This window comes from Pelophylax lessonae (genome assembly GCF_965119305.1).
Source record: "Pelophylax lessonae genome assembly, chromosome: 5".
NCBI classification, from domain to species: Eukaryota; Metazoa; Chordata; class Amphibia; order Anura; family Ranidae; genus Pelophylax; species Pelophylax lessonae.
Window position 1 is genome coordinate 141,884,290 of NC_138772.1, and position 23,799 is coordinate 141,908,088.

A 23,799-nucleotide genomic window follows, 5' to 3' on the forward strand; every position below is an offset into this window, starting at 1 on the left:
GGCTCCGTCCTGACAGTGTGAGTCACAGAAAAGCTTCAGAAAAGGGTGGACCTGGGGCGCAGAGCAGTACCCCCTGAGCCCACCCATTTGTGTGACAATAGCGAATGAAAATTCACTATTGTCACACAGATCCTCCTCGTAGCCAATCAGAAAGCGGGTCCGAGACCCTTTTCCTGATTGCCCGAAAGGCGCACACATGCCATTGGTCAAGGAGGAGGCGGGAGGACTCAAGGAGAAGCCGCCGCTGCAGGTAAGTGCACTGGCTTTCTGCATTGAAAGGGGCACACTGTGGTCAGTCTGCATTGAAAGGGGGCACGCTGTGGTCAGTCTGCCTTGAAAGGGGGCACGCTGTGGTCAGCCTGCATTGAAAGGGGGCACACTGTGGTCAGTCTGTATTGAAAGGGGGCACGCTGTGGTCAGTCTGCATTGAAAGGGGGCACGCTGTGGTCAGCCTGCATTGAAAGGGGGCACGCTGTGGTCAGTCTGCATTGAAAGGGGGCACGCTGTGGTCAGTCTGCATTGAAAGGGGGCACGCAGTGGTCAGTCTGCATTGAAAGGGGGCACGCTGTGGTCAGCCTGCATTGAAAGGGGGCACACTGTGGTCGGTCTGCATTGAAAAGGGGCACGCTGTGGTCAGCCTGCATTGAAAGGGGGCACGCTGTGGTCAGTCTGCATTGAAAGGGGGCACGCTGTGGTCAGTCTGCATTGAAAGGGGGCACGCAGTGGTCAGTCTGCATTGAAAGGGGGCACGCTGTGGTCAGCCTGCATTGAAAGGGGGCACGCTGTGGTCAGCCTGCGTTGAAAGGGGGCAAACTGTGGTCAGTCTGTATTGAAAGGGGGCATGCAGTGGTCAGTCTGCATTGAAAGGGGGCCCGCAGTGGTCAGTCTGCATTGAAAGGGGGCCCGCAGTGGTCAGTCTGCATTGAAAGGGGGCCCGCAGTGGTCAGTCTGCATTGAAAGGGGGCACACTATACCTTGATTACTGAAGGCCCCTTTCACACTTTTGTGAGCTCAAAGTCACTCAATTTTTTACAGCGTTTTTTGCTGCAAAGCAATGCAAAGGGGGCACGCTGTGGTCAGCCTGCATTGAAAGGGGGCACGCTGTGGTCTCTCTGCATTGAAAGGGGGCACGCTGTGGTCAGTCTGCATTGAAAGGGGGCACGCTGTGGTCAGTCTGCATTGAAACGGGGCACGCTGTGGTCACTCTGCATTGAAAGGGGGCACGCAGTGGTCAGCCTGCATTGAAGGGGGGCACGCAGTGGTCAGTCTGCATTGAAAGGGGGCATGCAGTGGTCAGTCGGCATTGAAAGGGGGCACGCTGTGGTCAGTCTGCATTGAAAGGGGGCACGCTGTGGTCAGTCGGCATTGAAAGGGGGCACGCTGTGGTCAGTCTGGTTTGAAAGGGGGCACGCTGTGGTCAGTCTGCATTGAAAGGGGGCACACTATACCTTGATTACTGAAGGCCCCTTTCACACTTTTGTGACCTCAAAGTCACTCAATTTTTTACAGCGTTTTTTGCTGCAAAGCAATGCCTATTACATTTATGCATACATTTTGTACGGCCCCGGAATGATGTTACAAAAATCCAAATGGCCCTTGGCAGAATAAAGGTTCCCCACCCCTGCCCTAATGCATCATCACTATGCTGTAACTGTGTACAATGCACACAATTGCGGGGTGGTTTTTAGTGCAGCCCCATTCACCAGGGGGTATACCAGCCACAGCATGTGTCCACCCCCAGCTGCTGTCTCTGCAGCTACAGGGTGAACAGCTGGGGTTGGTAAAAACACAGTTAAAGCGTGTGGTTTTACCACCCCTCAACCTCACATGTGAACAGGCCCTTGGTTCACATCTGTGCAAAAAAAAAAAATGAATAAAGCAAATGGTAGAAAAATGTAATTAAAAAAAAAAACTACTGACACCAATGGCAGAACTACCACACAAACATTGCACTTGCGACCGGCCCTGGCGTTCCGCCAACACCTTTATGGTTTCTTGCATCGGGGCCCTGAAGGTTCTAGTTACGCCACTGGAGCTAGGTAAGTATGATTCTAAAAAAAAAAAGCGTTCCCATACTTCTCTTTTAAGATAAATTCCCCAGCCCATGTATTTTTTATATAAGTGCTACCTGGGTTCTTTAAATAGTAGTGATATAATCTATATTTTTCCCCTTAAAAAATAGTGTAAATTCTGCCCTCAGTGCCTCCCAAGCCGCATCTAGCAGCCACTATATCCAGCTTCTAATTCTGCATAGCATTTTAGTAGCTATATATTTTACAAGACAGAATAACAGCCTCTCATTGAGAAATAGGAATTGTAAATGCTTCATTGTCTTGTGTTATAAATTAAACATTTGATCATCCCTTAAACTGTTTGCTATAATGTTTAAAGTAGAAAAACAGATGATATAGAGAGGCTTTCACTTACCAAGTGCTGAAAAATATGCAATACATTAGTCAGTAAAATAAAGTATCACATATTATCCTGGGAAGAAATCGCCCACACCTAATAAAAGTATTCTGATGGCACTAGCATTTCCAGTCCAATAAGTGAGTCATGGATTATTTTTTTAATTAGCGAGGAAGACGAGAACTTTGCAACAAATCTGAAAAATAAAAGTGCAAAGAATATGTTGATTTCTCCACATCTGTAATCTATGCCTGTAGAAATTCTCATGTTTTGTTATTTTTTTTTTTATTATTATTTTTAGGTGGGAAGCAGTGATTGGACAGCCCTTCTCTGTCTTTGCCAGTGCGTATGAATCAAGGTTTAACCTCAGCTTTGTGTAAATTTTAAGTGATAAATATAGTCTATGGACACCTCAGTTTACTCAAATATTGTTTTTTTTTTTCTCTTTTTTCCACAGGGTGAATTCCTTCCATTTTACTTGTATAAAAGCACTACTTTTAGATCGAAGTCTGACTTTACCTTATTTTATATGTTTTTTTTTTACCAGTTTTTGTTCTCTGTAATCTATAAACCATGTAATCACACTCTCTCCTGACTTTCTTTAGCTTGGAACAGCTTGCTTCTTAACTGGTGCTGAACAAAGGAATAAATGCACTATGGTTATATTTTGCCTTCCCTCATTCCTCCTTTCATTCCTTATCAATATGCTAATATAATTTTTAAATCAAACCTTTCTTTTACACCTCATTTTAGATTCATACCTTCTGTCAAACCTTTCAATAAATACCTTATTTTAGATGCATGCCATCACTGGGTCTCTGTGCTATTCTATGCGAGGTCGATTATGACTGAAGGGAGGGTCGTTACAAGCAGTGGACTGGCTCTTGGGAATAGTTATGCAAATGTAGCAGGATTCCCAGCCATTTTTCTGGATGAGGGTCCGCCTGGGTTACCGCAAGTACCAACAGCACATTTAAGCATGTTCTCCTGTGTGAGCACTGAGACAAGGAACAGTCCAGTATCTTTGGATTTGTTGTATTTATTTTGAACTTGGATGGGAGAAGGGATGAGTGGGATACTCCTCTGGCTCAATTATACACAATTTGAGTGGGACAACTGAAAAACGCCCGTTGGCGCTGACTTGACGCTGGCTAGATGCAGGTTGGTGCTGGTTAACACTGTCTGTTAATGCTGAACTAACTTCTGACACTTTCTTGTGGCACAAAGTCCTAATTAAAGCTTCCTTGACCCCTTTTCACTGAGGTAGCTACTTGTAAGACTGCTGCACTGCCTAACACTTCAGGGCCCACACCGGCACCCTTTTCCACACACACTTATCTTCAATGCTCAATCACTGGCACTCCCTTTCAAAGCCCTCTCTACTGGTTAGCTGTCTCCTGGATCCCTCTGACCTTCTGGAGTGGTCCCCTATCCCAGGCAGACCCCTGGGCAGTTTACAGTACTTACAAAACTGCTTTCCCGAAAACTTCTGCCCTGCAGCTCCTCTCGGTCCTCAGCACACTGGATCCCTCTCTGCAGCTCAGCTTAACCTTCTGTCCTTCAGGCTGACCGCCAAGGACACCTTCTCTAGCGCTGACAGGAGGATAGACAGCTGTTACCCTCCTCCTGGGACTCTGCTTCCCGCCAAAGACCCCCTGTCATGTGCTCCCCTCAGACTTATACCCCATCCCAGGATGCACTGCAGCAGATTCTGCCCTCTGGGATAGATCCAAGCCTTGGTGTGCTATTGGTCAGGTTTCCTCCACTGCCCAATACGAGCCCTCATTGGACACAGTGGGGGGACTCCCCAAGCTCAACAGACACATCTGGGAACACATGACAGCCTAGCTGAACAATCAGACTCCCCTGATAAGCAGGCAGGGCCCCCTTATGGGTTTTCCTAGCACCTACCTAGGAGGGTGCTACACAAATATTAGAATGACTTGATGGATGTTAGGGACAATCAGGGTGGGGGAGGAAAGAGCTAGATCAGTAGTCTCCAAACTGCAGCCCTTAGGCCGGATGTGGCCTTTTGCATGCCTTTATCCTGCCCTTGGGAATTCCTTCCACAGATATGAAGCACTATTTCTCCTACTGATGCAGAAGATAGGGCATTATTTCTTCCACTGACACCAATGATGGGGCACTATTCCTTCCACTGATACCAACGATGGGGCACAATTCCTCCCAATGATACCGACAATGGGGCACTATTCCATCCACTGATACCATTGATGGGGCACTATCCCTCCCACGGATATCGACGATGGGCCACTATTCCTTCCACTGGCCACTATTCTTCCCACTGACACCAACAATGGGGTGCTATTTCTCCCACTGAAACCAATGATTGGGCACTAATACTCCCACTAACACCAATGATATGGCATTATCCCTCCCATCGACATTAATGATGGGACACTATGCCTCCCACTGATACTGACGATGGCGCACTATTACTCCCAATGATACCGACGATGGGGCAATATTCCTCCCACTGATTCAGACAATGGGACACTATTCCTTCCACTGACCACTATTCCTCCCACTGACACCAATGATGGGGTGCTATTTCTCCCACTGACACCAATGATGGAGCACTATTCCTCCCACTGACACCAATAATAGGGCAAAATCCCTACCACCTACCAGAGAGTATAGTTTTTGGCTCTGTCTGCCTATCAGAGGAGCAGCAGACAAATCTAGATTGCTTTCTGCCTACCAGAGAGCAGGATCTGTGAGTTAGGTCTGCTCATACTGCTCAGTGTGTGATTCATCTAGTCTAGGGAGTGTTTCACTCTGGTTCAATAGGGAGGCATATTGGACAGTGGAGAAAATCTGACCAATGGGTATAAAGGCTTTGATACAGTCCCAGTGATTGGCATTGACTGATTGTCTTGGTGCACCCGGTGTAGAATAGTCAGAGGATGGGTGTCAGAAGGTAGAGTGAAAGGGGGTACTAGGTGTGTATCCCGAAGAGATTTCATACTAACAAGTCATCTACATAGAGGTTTAATCCTAAATTCCTCTAAGTGGCAAGGTGAATCAGCAGCCTGGCTGCATCTTCAGACAGGAGTCCTCATCTACTGTAAATAGTTCAAGTTGGAGTATCCCACTCTTCCCTTCTCCCATCCCTAATTTAAATACATCCACAAAAACCACTACATCCCCTAGACTGTTCATTAACTGAGCCAGAGAGTAAAGAGTTAAATTGTGCATGCTGCAGTTACCATCAGTAGCCCAGGGGGATCCCAAAGTGAACAATCCAGCAGTCCTCTAGGGTGATGAAGAGGAGATGCACTGTATTGTAAAAAAGGACTGTGTCTGCTTTACAGTAATCAGTGCAAGTGTGGATGAAGGAAGTGGTGACCCGGGACACAGGGATTGGCGTGTCGGGGGGTCATGTCTGTACATGTACTCCTAAATAGTGTGGGGAGTGATGTCTGTGCATATACTACGAACAAAAGTGTCGACTGTGCAATTTATGACAGCGGGGAAGTTTTCCGAAACAGTATGGGAAGTCAAGTCTGTACTTGTGCTGTGGAGAAAAATGTCAGCCATGCAATGCCTGACAGCAGGGCAATTTTCATAAACAGTGTGGGAGGTCAGTTGGCTTGGCGAGATGGAAGTGCAACTGAGGCCCAGGTACAGACAGGGAGGGCAAATGTGTGTGGATTAAGAAACATAATCTGCCAGGCAGTGATCTTTCGTGCTGGCTGAGCAGAGGAACAACAGTGAAGAGGTTACTGTACCGCGCGGGAAAGCACGCGCTGAAGAGATCTGCCTACCAGGAGGAGCCACCGCCAGAGAGTCAGCTAGTCTGGAGTTAGCCAACCCCACCCACAGACTGCCAATTCGAATGGAGGAAGAGAGCTGAAACGTCACTTCCGACTTCGGGTGTAGCTGAGAAGCAGACACGTGTGTGGAGGAGCATGATGATGGATGCCGGAGTGAGCCGGAGCGCAGGGGCTATCCCACGTGTTGACGGAGAACCTGTGAGACTGATGGAATCACCAGAGTTGGTCCTGTGGGACACTGGAGTTCGGTTGGTGCCCAATGGAAGGCTGGTCAACATTTCACACCATTACTGAGTCCATGGCTAAAATGGTCACTTTCTGTCTTTTTAAAGAGTTTTATTTCTCATCACACAAGGAAGAAAGGTTAGAGATCCCAAATACCAAGAATAACACTTACAGACTTTTCCAGATCCATGTCCAGCTCTACAGTGTAACCTTTAAGCCAACCTAGCAACACTGTAGATAGCTTCTTAAGCTGGTCAGCGGTCAGCAGACTTCTCTCTTCGTGCTAGTTCCACTACCCACTGTACTATATCCTAAGCTTCCATAAATCTTATCCAAGGGAGTCATCAGGCCCCTGCAAGAAAACCAGTCTTCATCCTGACACTCAAAAGAAAAAAGTTAAAAAGTTCAATAGAGATTTGTTTGATTTTAAGAATAACCAAGTGTTTTTATGGCAGTTAAATGATGGTAACCTGGGAGGTTCTGCAGATTCTCCTAGGTTAACAAAAACACCAAGTAAACCAGCCCCCCCAATTAAGAAAGTATTGAATCAAAGAAGGGACCATACTCCTATTCAAAGAACAGATTGCTCAATCTCTACCCCACAGACACAGCCCCAACAGGGGGAGTGGGTCTATCCACCAAGGAGGGGAAACAATAGAGGTAGGTTGAGAACAAGGGGTCAGAGAACTAATACAGGTGGTAATAGACAATATCCATCAGAAATCCCCACAGGTAATTACTATCAACCGTTGGAGGATGAGGGTAATCCAGATGAATATCCAGATTCAGGATCCCGAAATCTTCCTTTTTTTAGGGAGGGGCCGGGGAAGGGTGCATCGTCGACCCCAGGCCCGAGGTTATCAAGGAGATTGAGGGGGATACAGAGAAGATCCCGGTTATACAGGGGATGTAGAGCCGGCAGACGTATCCAACTCAAAAAAACGCAGGAGAGTAAATTAAATGAGGGAATTTTTAACTTGAGTCAAGTGAAGCTGGACGAAAAAGAACTACATGTTTTAAATCCAGGATTAAAATGTGCCCCCAAGAAGGCCATGAATAAATTTAGTGTCTACATAGACACACACAAGTATATCAGAAAACTTAATTTAAAAAAGTATTTCTTGAATAATCCCATTACTTCAATTAGCAATACTGGAAGAAATGGTATGATAAATAGCGGGTTACGCAATAAGTCAATTTTTAATCCCCCTGTGGATAACAATCAGTGTGTAGATGTGTTTAAGAAACTGGTGTTACATGATTTACATGGAATAAAACCAGACTACACAAGTGAGAACAAATATAAACATACCCAGGAGGGCTTAGATTCATTGGAGAAGCGTAAGGAAATAATAATAATAAGACCTGCTGACAAAGGAGGAGGTGTAGTGATAGGTGTAGTGATTTTATCTCAACCAGTTAAAGGATATGTTGGGGGATGAGAATACCTACCGAGTGTTAACAAAAGACCCCACTGACAATTTGAGAAAGAATTAAAATGTTTGGTCAGTGAAGGGTATAACAAAGGAGTATTAACGAAAAAAGAAAAACAGTACTTGGTACCAAGTGTTTGTCGAATACCCATTATATATACCCTCCCCAAAATACACAAAAATTCCACTTGCCCTCCAGCTCGCCCAATAGTTAATGGGATTGGGTCGGTGTGTGCAAGGTTAGGACAAATATTTAGACACTTTCTTGCAACCAAGTGTACTATATACCAAAGCGTTCCTGAAAGACACGAAAGACCTGCTTTGTTCGTTGGATGATGTGTTGTTGGGAGACGACTCGCCCACCTTCCTAGTGACGGCGGACGTGTCGTCTCTCTACACCATCATCCAACATGATAATGCCCTACTTGCCCTGAATTGGGCATTGAGTAGGAGGGATGAGGTCCCCAGAGATGTATAGTAACGAAGTAGAACTACTTAAGTACTGTACTTAAGTACCGAAATGCGGTATCTGTACTTTCCTAGAGTAGAATTTTTTTCTCCTACTTCTACTTTTACTTCACTACATTTTTTCGATGATTTCGATACTTCTACTCAAGTATTTTTTTTTTGTGCTGCATAGTTACTCGTTACTTTTAAAAAAATTACCACTGCCAGAACAGTAGATGGCAGGTTGCATAAAGCTCAAAAAAATGTGTATAATGTCATTTGTAAATCAGCGCATACGAAAATAAAGGCTGTGTATAATAAAAGCTGCTATACCAAATCTTTCCAATAAAAAGAAAATATGAAACAAACAAATAAATGGTGATACAGCGCTTAAAGTGCATCAAGAAACTACTAACAAACACAGGTTAATCATTTGAATAAATCATTTGAAATAATAAAAACAATATGATGTTCAAACTTTTGACTTATTTCTTTAATAACTACATAACACAGTACTTGTACTTCTACTTTCAGTACTTGAGTAGAAATTTTTTTTCAAAACTACTGGTACTTTTTACTTTTAGTACTTAAGTAGCAAATTTTTTGAAAAAACTACTTGCAATACTTAAGTAAAAAAATTTTTGAATACTTTAGTACTTCTACTTAAGTAACTTTTTCTGCGAGCACTTCCACTTCTACTCAAGTAATTTTTTGATCGAGCACTTGTACTTTTACTCAAGTAGAAATTTCGAGTACTTTATACAAGTCTGGAGGTCCCCTATGAGCAAAAGGTCTTTATCCGCAAAGCATTCGATTTTTGTCTTAGCCATAATTATTTTTGGTTTCAAAGCAAGTTTTATAGCCAAAAAACAGGAGTCGCTATGGGTGCTAAATTTGCGCCCAGCCTAGCAAATATATTCATGGCTGAATGGGAGGACAAATTTGTTTTCAACAGATCCAGACCCCAATTGAGATTTTATCGAAGATTCATCGACGATATTATCTTCATATGGGGGGGTCTGAATCATCTTTATGTGATTTTATGTGCCATTTGAATAACAACCATAATAATATTAAATTGGATTTTATATGGAGTGAGAAAGAGGTCCACTTTTTAGATGTATGGATACGAAGAGAAGGTTTTATATTTACCACCAAGGTGTTTTTTCAAGAAACTGATCGGAACAGTTATCTCTCGATCCAAAGTGGACACCATCCTACGTGGTTGGAAAACATTCCCAGGGGCCAGCTAATGCGTTTAAGGCGGAATTGCACGTATGACAATGATTTTTTATCCCAAGCCAATGTCATTAAAGAGAAATTTACTGATAAAGGCTAAAGAGAAGATGTTTTGGACAGGGAGATCCAGAACATATTAACTACCTCAAGAAATACTTTGTTAGACAAAAATAATATGAGGAAATTAAGATCAAAAGACAACTCGCACGAGTGGAGTTTCTTGTCCAATTTCTCTAGTAATTATCGTCGGGTAGAGGCGATCTTCAGAGAACATTGGCATATTCTGGCAATGGACAAAACTTTGGGCAAAGTGTTGCCAAAGGAACCCTCGTTCATTTATAGGAAAGCTCCTAATTTTGGAAGCCAAGTAGTGAAAAAGATTCTGGACCCATCAAACACGTCCTTTTTTCCGGGCAGGACCGTTTTTTTTGCATGTGGGAGATGCAGAGCCTGTCACGTTGCCCGTACGAATCCTAGGAAAAGGGATAATTTTACTGTACCCGCTATTAGGAAGGAATTTAAGATCAAGAGCCTTATTACGTGTGACACTACTCACGCAGTTTATGCGCTGATGTGCCCATGTAATATGGTTTACATTGGACGCAATATACGCAGTTTAAAAATACGTGTAGGTGAACATATAACCAATATTTTAAAAGGAAAAAGAGAACATAATGTGTCTGCTCATTTTAGACAGTACCACCAAAGGGACCCCAGGTGTTTACATTTTTGGGGGGTAGAGAGAGTCAGCCCGTCCTGGAGAGGTTCAAACTGGGTAAGAGAGCTCTCTAAATGTGAGACTAAATGGATCTTTTTAACACAAGCTCTTGATCCGATGGGGTTAAACATAGAATTGGATCTCAACTGTTATATCAGTGATGCATAATGTGAGATCAAATTACCCCCCTCTTTTACCTATTAAGTTTTTATGTCATGTAGATGACCCCTTGGCACAAATTAATCAGTCATTTTAATGATTTATTTTAACAAATTAATTTTAAAAAATTAATTTTAATGATTTTAGTAATAGGAATTATTAATTAATAATGAATAATGAATTATTAATATATTTATTTTTTTAGTATTCCAGCTTCACTGTAGTTATTTTATAGGATGTATTTTATATGATGTGTGAAATATATGCTATGTATTTATTTTTGAACTATTTATGATGTGCAATATGTGACCCCATTGATGTGAATGTGCTGTCATGGATATATTGTATTTGAGTGTCGTTGTTTACAAATATGTGCATATTTGCAGTTGTGTATTTATCTTATGTATATACACTGCTTCAGTGATCTGAATCTTGGGGATGATGTCACTTGCGTATAGTTGCACCCTGAATTGGTAGAGCACATATCTCTTTTCAAATAAAACATTTTTTTGTTTAGCGATTGGTTACATATGACCACTGGAGGGAGCATCTTGTTTACATGGTCCGTGACTTATTTATGCTCGGTATCATAGTAACGAGATAAGGTTAAATTGAAAGGTGCATGGTGCTAGTTAGTTTATTGCTGACAGTTCCCAGGATCCATGTATCAGAAGTCGGTGTGTTTTTGGTTGTTCTGCATCACTTCCTGAATGTGGAGGTGGGCGGGCTACGAGCTCCCTATTTTAATCGGATAGCCATGCCGTATAGCCATGCCCCCGGGACAAAGTCGGAAATGAAGAAACGAAACGCAACGGGGCGTGGCTATACGGCATCCACTGTGTATGTTTGTAAGACGGGGAAGGAGCCTCTGAAGTCCTGTGCAAGCAGCGTGTGCCGTATCGTACATCCAGACTGTGAGACCTCTGCCCTGGTTCTACTATGAGCAATGCTTTTATCCATTTCTGAACAAGTAAGTGTGTAATCTTGGTTTAATAAATTCATTTTATAAACGATATCACGCTATGGAGGTGCTTTTTGCTTCTGTCTCCCACATACTGTGAATGAGAGGAGGAGGTGTGCAGCAGCAGCAGATACCAGGAGGAGGTTTTGAGGTGTTCATGCTGTATATGCCTATTCCATGAGAGTGGTTAGGCATAGTGTTCTGGTGAGTCTGTATTTTGGCTATTTCTCCCAGCACTGGTGGTGGTGACATTGTACGGTGGCTCCTATAACTGACACCAAGGTCCCTGCATTAAAGGCACTGTGTATTGCTCTGGCAATATATAAACAAAGACTTTTGAAGGACTCTGTTCTTGCTTAGTTGGATATTTTGGATTATTTATGCAATTTATGCACTTTATTTATTTGCACTTTATAAAAGGAGGGTAACACCATCCCTGCGTTACTGAAATTCTAAGAAAAATAATCTGTTTTTTGTAATGAATTTTAATTTATGTATGATTTCTTTTTGAAGTAGCAGCATTATTACATTACATTATTAGTCCTTGAGTGCGGAGGATCACATTAACATAAAATATGGTTGTTTTGTGGTATTTTTACATATTTCTTCAGCAAGGTCCTTATCCTGGGTCTTGATACCAGCACAGTTTCCCCCATCAACAGGCAGTACAGCCTCCAGGACCACTTCAAGCCTAACTCCACATCCAAAGCACATGGTAGGCCCCACACTGGCTATGGGTCTAATAGGATAGCACCTCCCCAGGCTGCAGTCCTTGGGAAGAGAGAGATCACAAGGCATGACCCAAATATTTATTTACATCCCCAGCATGCATTAATGGTAATTAACTTCCTACTGGTTGGATGTAGGAAATACTCATAGTCATAACTCAGTTTTACTCTAGCATCTCATACTGATGTCAGAGGCACCAGTGACACCTACTAGCAGCAGAGAGAAACAACAGCACCACTGAGTTTAGGGGTAAAGTTAAGTGATGAAATAAACTACAAATTCAGCTTGGGCTAACTGCCACCTAGCAAAGCTACATTTTCGGTAGTAGTCCTTTGTTTAAGAAAGTTAAACTAGTTGACCGGAGTGTACCATTCATACGGGGGAGTCAGCTACTTCTATAACCTTGCACCAAACTTCTCCTTACACCATAAAACATTCATTGTTACATAGAATTCTCCTTACAAACTAATTGTTACAAACTTCTCCTTACACCATAAAACATTCATTGTTACATAGAATTCTCCTTACAAACTAATTGTTACAAACTTCTCCTTACACCATAAAACATTCATTGTTACATAGAATTCTCCTTACAAACTAATTGTTACAAACTTCTCCTTACACCATAAAACATTCATTGTTACATACAACCACATAAATGGAATGATGGGTGCCAGCTTTCTGTACAATAAAATGACCAATTTTAAAACAGTGCTTTTCAGTTTTATTGTGGCATACAATAAAATTAGAATGAAACACATCACTTGAGCTAACAGGGCAGACAGTAAATGGTCCGAAGATGTTTGTGAAACCCATAGTAAATTGTCTCAAGCAGAAGTGAAGTTTCAAGCAGTTTTGGCATCTACAGTACGGTATTTGTACTTTCATCATTCCAGCTGGTTCTTGCTCCAACAAGCAAATGATGAAAGCAGATTCAGATGTTTTAAAAGTCAAATGAGAATGCTTAAAGATCAAATAGGGTCTCGTTTTAATAAATGAGGCAGAATCCAAGTACTGGCAACTGTGTGAATAGTGCTTTAACTGTTAGAACCTGCTCTTTTTCCAATAGGCATATTAGGAATAGGCCCTGTTTATTTAGTTTCCATGGCACACTTAATTCAACCTCCACGGCAATGACATCATTAATATGCCTTCATCATATGGCACATAAACGCAAAGCAGGTGCTCTTGGTTACCAGAGGTAAAATACTCTGTGATCACATAAATAAGAGAGTCACTAGTCACTCCTGAATTATAAAAGAAAGTGTTTTATTCCTCTGACCTAAACTTGTGATTTTGTGCATTTAGAAAAATTCAACAAGAAGGCCATTGTTTGGCAGTAATGAATGCCATGTAATGAAAGTGAGTGTCTTGCGTCTACAACGTGGGGCAGCAATAATCTGCAGCATATTTACCACTTAAAAGCCATCTCCAAGTCAATAGCATTGAAAACCTTATAAGGGTTTAACCCTTCAAGAACATGCTGTTCAAAACTAAAAACAAATGGGGACAATTTAATAAGGCATTGGCACCACATTTCTTGCAGTGCGTATGTAGTTGGAAACCTTGCGCCAAATTCATGAAAAACCTGCAACATGTTCATTGTTAATATCAAAACCCAAGTAGTTCTTACTTGTGTAGCACGGCACCCTCCTAGGTAGATGCTAGAGAGAAAGTATAGTTGAGCTCTGTCTGCTTACCAGAAGAGCTGCAGGTAAATCTATATTGTTCTCTGCTTACCAGAGAGCAGGGTCTTTTTAGTGAGGTCTGCTCTTGTGCTCAGAGTACAACTCATTCTGTCTAGAGAGTGTTTCACACTGGTCCAATAGTGAGGCATGTTGGACAGTGGGAGGAAACCTGACAAATGGGTGCATGGGCTTTTGATACAGTCCTGCTGATTGGCAGAGGGAAAGTCACCTCGGTGCATGTTGGGATACTGTATAAAAGCCAGGAGCACATGTGCTCAAAGTCATACGTTGGGGAGCGGAGTCCAGGAGGGAGGAGGTGGCTGCCTTCTCCTCTGTAGAGGTGCCATGTGGCCTAAGGAGGGGTCGTCCTGAGGGCCGGAAGAGTAGCAGAGAGGAGCTGAACCCAGAGGTCCAGGGAAGCTGACTGAGAGGGGAGACACTGAAGAACCTGTCTCTGCAGTACAGTGAGTACAGAAACTAGTGTTAGGGGGCCTGACCTGAAGGGGCCACCCCTGGTCCTAGGATAGTTAGTGGGAAGGTGTCAGCTGAGAGGGGATGCCAGTGAGAGTGTCCTGAAGATAAGATATCAATCACCAAGTCGTCTTGTCAGAGAGTAAAGAGAGCAAGAGACTTAACCCCATCTACACTTGTGGCAGTGTGAATTAACAGCCTGGCTGTTCCTGATCACTAAAGAAGTTCTGAAGATAGAAGTCCTCATCCATGTGAATAGTTCAGTTGGAGTATCCCACTATCTCCTTCTCCTATCCCTATTAGAAAATAAACAGCAACAATCCAACACCCCTAGACTGTTTATTTCTGTGAAGAGCCAACAGGAGCAAGGAGGGATTCAGGAACTTTATCTGATTATAACCATGTGTTGGTAACCAGGGGAGCCCTCTGAGTCAATATCCAGCAGTCCCTGCGGGGGGCAGTGCTACACTTGTGACACTTTTAGTGTATGGTGTATTGCGGGCATCACTAAATGGCGGCCCGCGGGCCGTCTCCGGCCCGCGCTGCTGCTCCATCAGGACCGCCGCCATCAGCTGCTGGATTTCTTCCCTGTCTCTGCTGCTGTCATTAGCAGAGCAGGGCGGATGGCAGGAGGCGGGACTGAGACTGGGGGCGGGACCGGCATTGAATGGAGGGAGGCAGCTGCCTGAATTAGCATTTCAGGCTGGAGGTGATTGGCTGCTGGGAGGCGGAAGGTGATTGGCTGCTGGGAGGCGGGAGGTGATTGGCTGCTGGGAGGCGGGAGGTGATTGGCTGCTGGGAGGCGGGAGGTGATTGGCTGGGAGGCACACAGTCGGCTGCCTCTATGCATGCAGCGCTGCTGTTCCTCTGTCTTCCTCGAGATTGTCCCGCCTCCTGCTCTCCGCTCTGTGTAAGGTAGGAGAGTGAAGGGAGGACAGGGCTGTGAAGTTTGATTGGGGAGCAGGGGTCATGTGCAGGGGGGGGTAGTGTGGTGTTTCATGTAAAGGGGAGCAATGCTGTGGGGGTGATATGTTAAGAGGGTAGTGGTCTGTGTTGATGTAAAGGGGGGCAGTGCTATGGGGGTGTGTGTTAACAGGGCAGTGCTGTGTATGTGTGTGAGGGTGATGCAAAGGGGCAGGTCTGTGGGGGTGATATAAGGGAGCAGTGGTGTGTGTGTGTGTGGGGGGGTGGGGGGGTGATGTAAAGAGAGACAGTGCTGTTGGGGGGATATGCAAGAGGGACAGTGCTGATGGGGGGATATATGAAGGGGACAGTGCTGATGGGGGGGATATATGAAGGGGACAGTGCTGATGGGGGGATATATGAAGGGGACAGTGCTGATGGGGGGGATATATGAAGGGGACAGTGCTGATGGGGGGGATATATGAAGGGGACAGTGCTGATGGGGGGATATATGAAGGGGACAGTGCTGATGGGGGGATATATGAAGGGGACAGTGCTGATGGGGGGGATATATGAAGGGGACAGTGCTGATGGGGGGATATATGAAGGGGACAGTGCTGATGGGGGGGATATATGAAGGGGACAGTGCTGATGGGGGGATATATGAAGGGGACAGTGCTGATGGGGGGATATATGAAGGGGACAGTGCTGATGGGGGGGATATATGAAGGGGGCAGTGCTTTGTGTGTGTGTGGGGGGTGGTGATGTGAAGGGGGACAGTGCTGTGTGTTTGTGTGTGTGGGGGGGGGGGGACAGTGGTGATGTGAAGGGGGACAGTGCTGTGAGTGGTGATGTAAAGGGGGATAAGCAGCTGCACAGAAAACGTGCAGGGTACAATTGACTCTTAAATGCAATGAAATACAAGGTGCGGTTTCCCACATATGGAAATTGCATGGTACATACGCGCCATGCAGTTTCAATGCGACAGCGTTTTTAAAAAGGTGCCAGGGCCTTTTCCCAGCAGAAAACACAGACACAACAGCCCATTCAAATGAATGGGCTGTCGTGCCTGCACACCTGGGCTGTGATGTAAAGAATCCGAGTCATCACGCAAAAATGAAATCTGGACCTCTGCTGGAAGAAAATTTTGCTAATCGGACCTCCATGAATTTTAATTCAATACCCCTGGTGTATTGCATATAAATAAATCCCTCCATATAAGAATGATAGCATAACAATCAATGAGTAATTGTGCCTGCGTTTGTGGTAGAACATAAGCTGCATTACTTTGATGCTGGCAAGGCACCTTGCCCCCATGTTGATGGATGTGGAAGTCTGCATGGGGAGGGGGATTACTGGATTTTGGTAGCCTCCGTTAAAAAAAGGTGGCTCCCAGATATCTGCCCTTCCCACTTGAATCAGTACCCTTTACATATTCACAAAAAATTGACGAAGTAAATGGCAAACTTTTTTATTTATAAAAAAAACTTCTACAGCGTGAATCCATTGTTGATCATGTTGTATAGAGATGTACAGTAAATCCATTGTCAATCATGAGTGATGTCCTAACCAACTGCTAACACTAACATGATGATCCATGCCACAACAATCCTTACCCATAGCACTTCTGTCACAAATGACAGCTACCAGGCTGGCAGTTGAAAGTCAACAAACCATCCATAAAAGCTGGCTAACATCATTACCCAAATTTGGTCAACGACATCAGCCAGGGTGCCCACTGGCTTGTAAAAAATTTGAAAAAAGCCAATACGCAGGCACCTGAATGTTGTCATTTAGTGGTGGTGGTTATACCACCACTAAATAAATGACTGCTAACTGCATTAGTCAGAGGTTCAGGTGGAAGAATTGGCCAAGTCTGTCCAATTAGTTTGCTCATTCTAAGAAAAAGGAAGAGCTTGGGTACAAGTCCAACACATGGTTGACCCAGACATGAAATTTGTTCCTAGCGTGTTGCTGTTTCGGGACTACATTTTCCCTGAGTCATAATAAGTTAGCATTAGTAGGTAGATTGCATAACTATGGATATTGCTACTCGCAATCTTCACCTAACATAGGTTATAAAAGTGCTGCAATGTATTTAGGTAGTGCATACAAATTACACACTAAAACACTTTGGAAAGGTTGAGAGCCCATGGGCTTATTATATCCATATTGACCTATGACAATCTTGGACAGCATATCTGGATGTTCTGTCCTCTGGGACTTCTTTTTTTTCCTCTTCTTTGACTTCCTTTTTTAATCTTTATTTTTATTTTCCTCTTCATATTTGACAGTGCATCTCCTGGGGATTGAAGCACAATCCTTCGCTGTGGATAATTGCTATTTAGTGACTATTACACTATGTTATGGGGAGTAAGCTGGATTCTGTCAACTTAAAGATATGCTTGTATGTTGAGTCAATTTTGCTAGTATTTGTGTTTCAACAGCAGATTAATAATGTTATATCACTGCTTGCTTCGAGTATTGCAATTTTTAACCTTGGATTGTATTTTGAAACGTTCTTAAATATATTGAAAGTAGAAATTCCACACTAACAGTGCACAGCCCATTCCCTTCAATGCCCACTGCCACAGTCAAACATACACTATGGTCAGGTTGCATGGAAGCCAATTAGCTGTCAACTTAAAACCAATTACACTTTGGCTCAATGCTTACTATCTTTTTTAAGCTCCTATAAGCTATTATTGGCATTTTATTCTGCTCCTAGAAGGTAAGTAGTGTTATCCTATGTGTCCATACACACTACTTTAGGCTATTAGCATTTATTAAGCTTCAGTGTCTAGGAGCAGAAAAAAATATATTTTTAGAGTTTTTTTGGAGTGTTTTTCCAGCAGAAAAAACCCTGAATGCTCCTAAACGCTCCTAACTACTTCTAAATGCTGCTAGAAGCTGGCACAAAAATGCTATTACCGGCATTTTTCATCCAGCATTTTTTTCTAGCTTTTTTGCGCTTATGAAAAAGGCTAGTGTGCATGGAGCCTTATATATATTACCCCATGATTTGATTATTCTGATATGTTTCTGTGTTACCATGTACTTGTCTTAAAAGTATCCTGCTCTCTTTGCATTGCTTTCTTTGTGTGAAATACCCGATGAACCTTCCAGTCTCCCTCCTTTCCTTTTTCAAACTGAATTTGCAAAGTATGGAAGCACATCCCAGTGTGGTCAGTTTTCTTCTATGCATTCTGCTTGGGAGCACAACCTGACTTTACTCCAGTGGTCAGATTTTTTTTTTGTACTTGTAGAGTGTATGTGTATTGTAGAGATTTACTAAATATGTGTGTTTCTCTCAAGACATGATTACTCTCTATTTAGCTACCATGGCAATGCCATCTTTAAAGTGACCCTTTCATGTACAGGGTTACTTGAATTTAATCACACCTGCTAAAAGAACTCTGCATTCATTATACCTTACCTAACCACTTTAAGACCGGAAGGATTTGCCCCCTTAATGACCAGGCCCTATTTTGCGATTCGGCACTGCGTTATTTTAACAGACAATTGCGCGGTCGTGCAACGCTGTACCCAAATAAAATTGATGTCCTTTTTTTCCCACAAATAGAGCTTTCTTTTGGTGGTATTTGATCACCTGTGCGATTTTTATTTTTTCACTATAAACAAAAAAGGAGCGACAATTTTGAAAAAAAAAAAAAAAAACAATGTTTTTCACATTCTGCTATATGACATTCTAAGAAAAAAAATTAAAAAATCAAAATTTTTTAACATTTTAGGCCAACTTGTTTTCTGCTACATATGTTTGTTAATAAAAATTGCAATAAGTGTATTTTGATTGGTTTGCACAAAAATTATCGCGTCTACTAACTACGGGAAAGATTTATGTAATTTTTATAGTTTTTTTTTAAGTTTTATTTTACTAGTAATGGCAGAAATCTGCAATTTTTTTGCGGGACTGCAACATTGTGGCGGACAGATCGGACCCCTGACTGATATTTTTGACACTTTTGGGGGGGGACCAGTGACATTACTACAGTAATCAGTGCTAAAAATATGCACTGTTACTGTACTAATGACACTGGCAGGGAAGGGTTTAACATTATGGGTGATCAAGGGGTTATATGTGAGCCTAGGGGAGTGATTCTAACTGTGTGTGTGGGGGGGGGGCTTCTGAAATGACCATAGAGACATGTGATCCTTCATAGAAGGATCACATGGGCTCTATGATCATTGCAAACAAAAAACAAAAAAAAGGGCACACCAACCTAGCGCAATATCCTCAATATAGGCTTTATTGGCTACTCACAAATGCAGATGAAAATCAATCACATCGGACTCAGAAACTTGAGTATCGGAAGTAGCACATACAATTGTCCATTGTCCTATTAGGATAACGGCTGACGCGTTTCGAGGCCTGCGTTTGTGAGTAGCCATTTTTATGTACTGTAATAACAATAGTAGTAACAATAAAGCCTATATTGAAGATAATGCACTAGGTCGGTGCTCCCTTTTATGTGTTTTTTGTTTGCAGTATTGTTGGATTGCCCCAGTCCTTTAGGGCAGCAAGACCGTAGCCATCCGAGATGCCATTTGGAAAGTCTGATGGGAAGAGCAGTCAGGGAAGCCTTGTTTTCTGAGCGCAGGAGAAAGGTGGTTCATTCACCATATTTTGTTTGGAGCTCTATGATCATTGCAGGGAGAAGAACGGTCAGCTGTGTTTACAACAGCTGCCCGTCCTTCTCCCTCAGCGGGGAGCGATCGCGGGTGTCAGGCGGCAATCGGAGCCGCCTGACACACACATCGGCTTCCACGCTGACGAGCTGGGGCGGGAGCCAGCTTATCCCTTTACTTGGTTACCTATAGCAACCACACTTCTCTTCCTTGTCTTGCCGAGTTAACCTTTTGTAGCAGTGTTTCTTCATACTCCATAGTGCTTTTTAGACCCAGGTTCTTTGAAATACGCCAGAACCAATATGTACCCCTTGAATAACTTCAGATCACTCTTAGAAGAGTCAATATAACTTTTACTACTAAAATGCAGCATGGCAATAGAAAACGGATAGCATCCTGTCCCTAATCCTGGCTAATATAACTTAGTGGTCCAGGCATACCTTCATGAAGCAAATAGTCCATATAGGCAATGTCCATGGCTTGGATGCTGTGTATGATTTCCGGTTTCTTCTGCGCCACACTTGCTCTCAGAGGTGAGTCTACTTTTCACCCATATCCACATCCCCTTCTCTAGCACTCCCAATCTTAGCTGCCCCCCCCCCCCCCCTTTGTATTACAGGTGGGCCCAACAAAACCAAAAGCCCAGGAACTGAGCTGAAACTATTTAAACCTTTCCCCAGCCTGGACCGGCTGCTGAACAACTAACTGTACACACATTTCAACCTGCCTATTACAGAGCTTAGCAAGAGGACAGTTTCTATTTTGTGTGATTGTAAATTAGCATTAAAGGTCATGTGACCCCTATAAATTAGTTTCTATAATTTGGTGCCTTTTAGTATATTTAATAGCCCATTGAAAACATTTGTTATATCTTTTCGATATGGGCAAAAAAACCCTAATAAAACTGTGGATCCTGCCAGAAATCTTTAGAGTCGATAACTTTCTGTGCCACTGCTGACCATTATCAGTGACATTGTTTCCAGTTCTCTATGTGGACTACAGAATACCTCCCACCTTTTTATGGAGGTGAGGGGAGGTGAAGATGTTCTGTAGTCCTAAAAAACCTCCTGTCCTAGAGTGACAACACTACTCCTCTAATATAAAGTACAGTGGTTTTTGTCACCCTGGAAAAGGAAGTGTGTTACTGGCAGGATAACCAGGTGAAAAGGAAACGAAAAAAGCCTCAAAAAAGAAAACTAATGCAATCACCACATCAAGATCTGCTAAGCTGCAATATATTACATTTTTGTTCTTGGATTTATAAATGCTTTAAATAGACACATTAAGAACTGTAGCATTCAAATTACCATAACAACAGATCATATTCCAAAAAAGCATTTACTTTTTCCCTATAAAAATTGATATAGGAGTCCTCTATGGGATCTTTGCCTTGGACTAACAGTGTTTTCATGCAGCCCTGGATTTTTTTTTTACTATTTTATACTAATAAATGTTGTGACATTTACTATGTTTTTTTCACTAAGAAATGTACCAAATCTGTTATGCTTTCTCATCCCTCCAAGGTAATGGCAGCTTGCCTTGGCTCTAATTCATCTGTAGACTGAAAGGATAACTGCTTGCATCTTTATTTGATGACCTTGAAATATTATATCTTTGCCAAACAGTAGTCTGAGAGAATTCACTGGAAAATATGCTTGTTAGGACCATTCCAATAGAAATAAAGAAAGGGAGTACAGTATTTCCAAAGCAATAGATATCATAGTGATTTCTTTACAAAGTATCATAGTTGGGTAATATATAGCAGCCAATCAGCAGTAAGCTTTGATGGTTCTACTAAAAGCTAAACTCAAATTACTTGAAGATAAATTCCAGGAATGGTATATTTTTACATAGTTACATTGGTCCATCTTGGCGTAACTACACCAGGGATGGGTTCTGGATAGGAGATCCACAGTATTTCCCCACTATTTGGGATGTGGTTCCTTTAAGGAAGAGTTCAAGAAACATTCCCATGCAGGTTGCAGATTGAGGAGTTCCTGGGGGTAGTCAGGTCAGAAAAGACTGATTGATCGTACTCTTTGAGTTGGAAAGTTCTCATTTGGGACCCAGAATTTGGGGTCTTGGAGAGAATTTGGGTGGGAAAGAGCTAATAAAACCCTGATTACAGGAACTTTGGTTCTGAAGGGGTTAAGCTACCTGCAGGGGAGGCCTAAAAAGGAACATCTGTCAGCAGGTGTCTGAGAAGCGAAGTGTGTGGAAGGGCAGTGTTGTGGACTGCTTATGACTATAAGACTCTGCTTAGCGGCTGGAAACCTCCTCTTTGGGACTCCTGAGGGAGGAGGGGACCTAACCCTGTAAGGGACAAGTTTTGTGGGTGGTGGGATTGTGGGTGGTGAGCCAATGTTTGATTAATGTACCAGGAGTGTGGACTGTTTGGACTTATTTTTGCTAAAGAAAGCTGTTTCGTTTGATTGTTTTGAGAGACCAAGGAAGACTGTTATTTTTACAAGCAGCTGGCTGGTGATCTTGGGCTCTCCAGACTTCAGTATAGACCAGGCATGTCCAACCTGCGGCCCGGGTCCGCATGCGGCCCGGGACCGCAGGCATTGCGGCCCACTACCCCCTGACAATAATGGTAGGCAGAGGCTGCCTCGGGGGGGGGGGGGGGAGGCATGAATGTGCAGTGTTTCTGACTCCTACCACCATGACCACTTCAAATCACTGAAGTAGTCATGGTGGTTAGAGTATTCCTTTATTATCTCTCAGAAGAAGTAAACCTCTGTATACTGATTCCATTTCATTTAATCATTCTCTAGTTGTACTAAATTAGTGCGGGGGACACGGCAGCATGGGAAGGGCACGGCGGCATTTTACTACTTATATACCTAAAGTATAGTATATATTTTATATGCGGCCCGAGAAAATTTCTCTACACTCAATGTGGCCCAGAGAAGCCAAAAGGTTGGACACCCATGGTATACACCAGAGGTCTCCAATCTTTCCAAACAAAGGACCAGTTTGTTGTCCTTCAGAATTTTGGGGGGACTGGACTTTTACCAGTGGAAGTACAAAATGCCCTAGTCCCAGATGTAACCAATGCCCCATCATTGACATTAGTGGGAGGAATAGTGCCTTATTGTTGATGTCAGTGGAAAAAAGAGTGCCAAATCGTTGGTGTCAGTTTGAGAAAGTGTCCCATAACTGGTGTCAGTGGGAGGAATAGTGCCCCAAGGGCCAGATAAAGGCAAGCAAAGGGCTAAATTTGGCCCTTAGGCCATAGTTTGGAGACCACTGGTATAGACCATCCAACACTTCAGTCCTCAAAAGAAAGGAAGAAAAGCCACTCACCATACAAGCCAAGGTTAAGTTTATCAAAACAAATCAATGCTCAGACAAGTCTACCAGGTGCAACCAACTCTAATGTGTTTCACTGCTCACTGGAGCCCCCAAAATGCATCAGATTATCTTTAATGCTAAATATACTTTATTAGAAATATAATAAACCTTTCAGAGTCTTCAAGTTTGGTGTTCTGCCCCTTCTTTCTCACTCACCTTTATGCCATTTAACACATACTTGAAGGTCTTTTTTTTTAAGTTTATAAGTAGTCTATTGCTTTCCTACACCTTACAGCGCACAATAAGATTCAAACCTGCACTACCTACAGCACTTCAGTTATATGTACTTTGAAATATATCATTAAGCAGTAATATTGTATTGCCCCACCACCCTTCCCCCTTCACCACCACCCTTCCCGCTTCACCACCACCACCCCTCTTTGCCATGGCCCACTGAACTTCAGACAAGCTTGTCTCTTCCCTAGTCCATGACTAGACCGTGAAAGGAGAAGTGGCAGATTGATTAGCGCATCTTGCTGTCAGTCTGTCCTCTCCACCTATCAGGATTCTTCTTGTTACCACATTAGCACCGTACCACTGGTAACTGGCTCCATGTGCTGCTTCTCCCTTTCCCATTCTGAGCTCTTCTGAACAGGGGCTGCAAAAGGTTGATAAT

The 23,799-nt window shown here is 43.1% G+C and overlaps 1 long non-coding RNA gene across 1 annotated transcript; it reads left to right on the plus strand.

The window, feature by feature from the left end:
• Positions 1–2,713: 2,713 nt before the first annotated feature.
• LOC309556887 lies at positions 2,714–20,635 on the plus strand. Its single transcript, XR_014225353.1, has 2 exons — positions 2,714–2,751; positions 20,446–20,635. It is a non-coding gene; the product is annotated as an uncharacterized lncRNA (long non-coding RNA).
• The last annotated feature ends 3,164 nt before the right edge of the window (positions 20,636–23,799 follow it).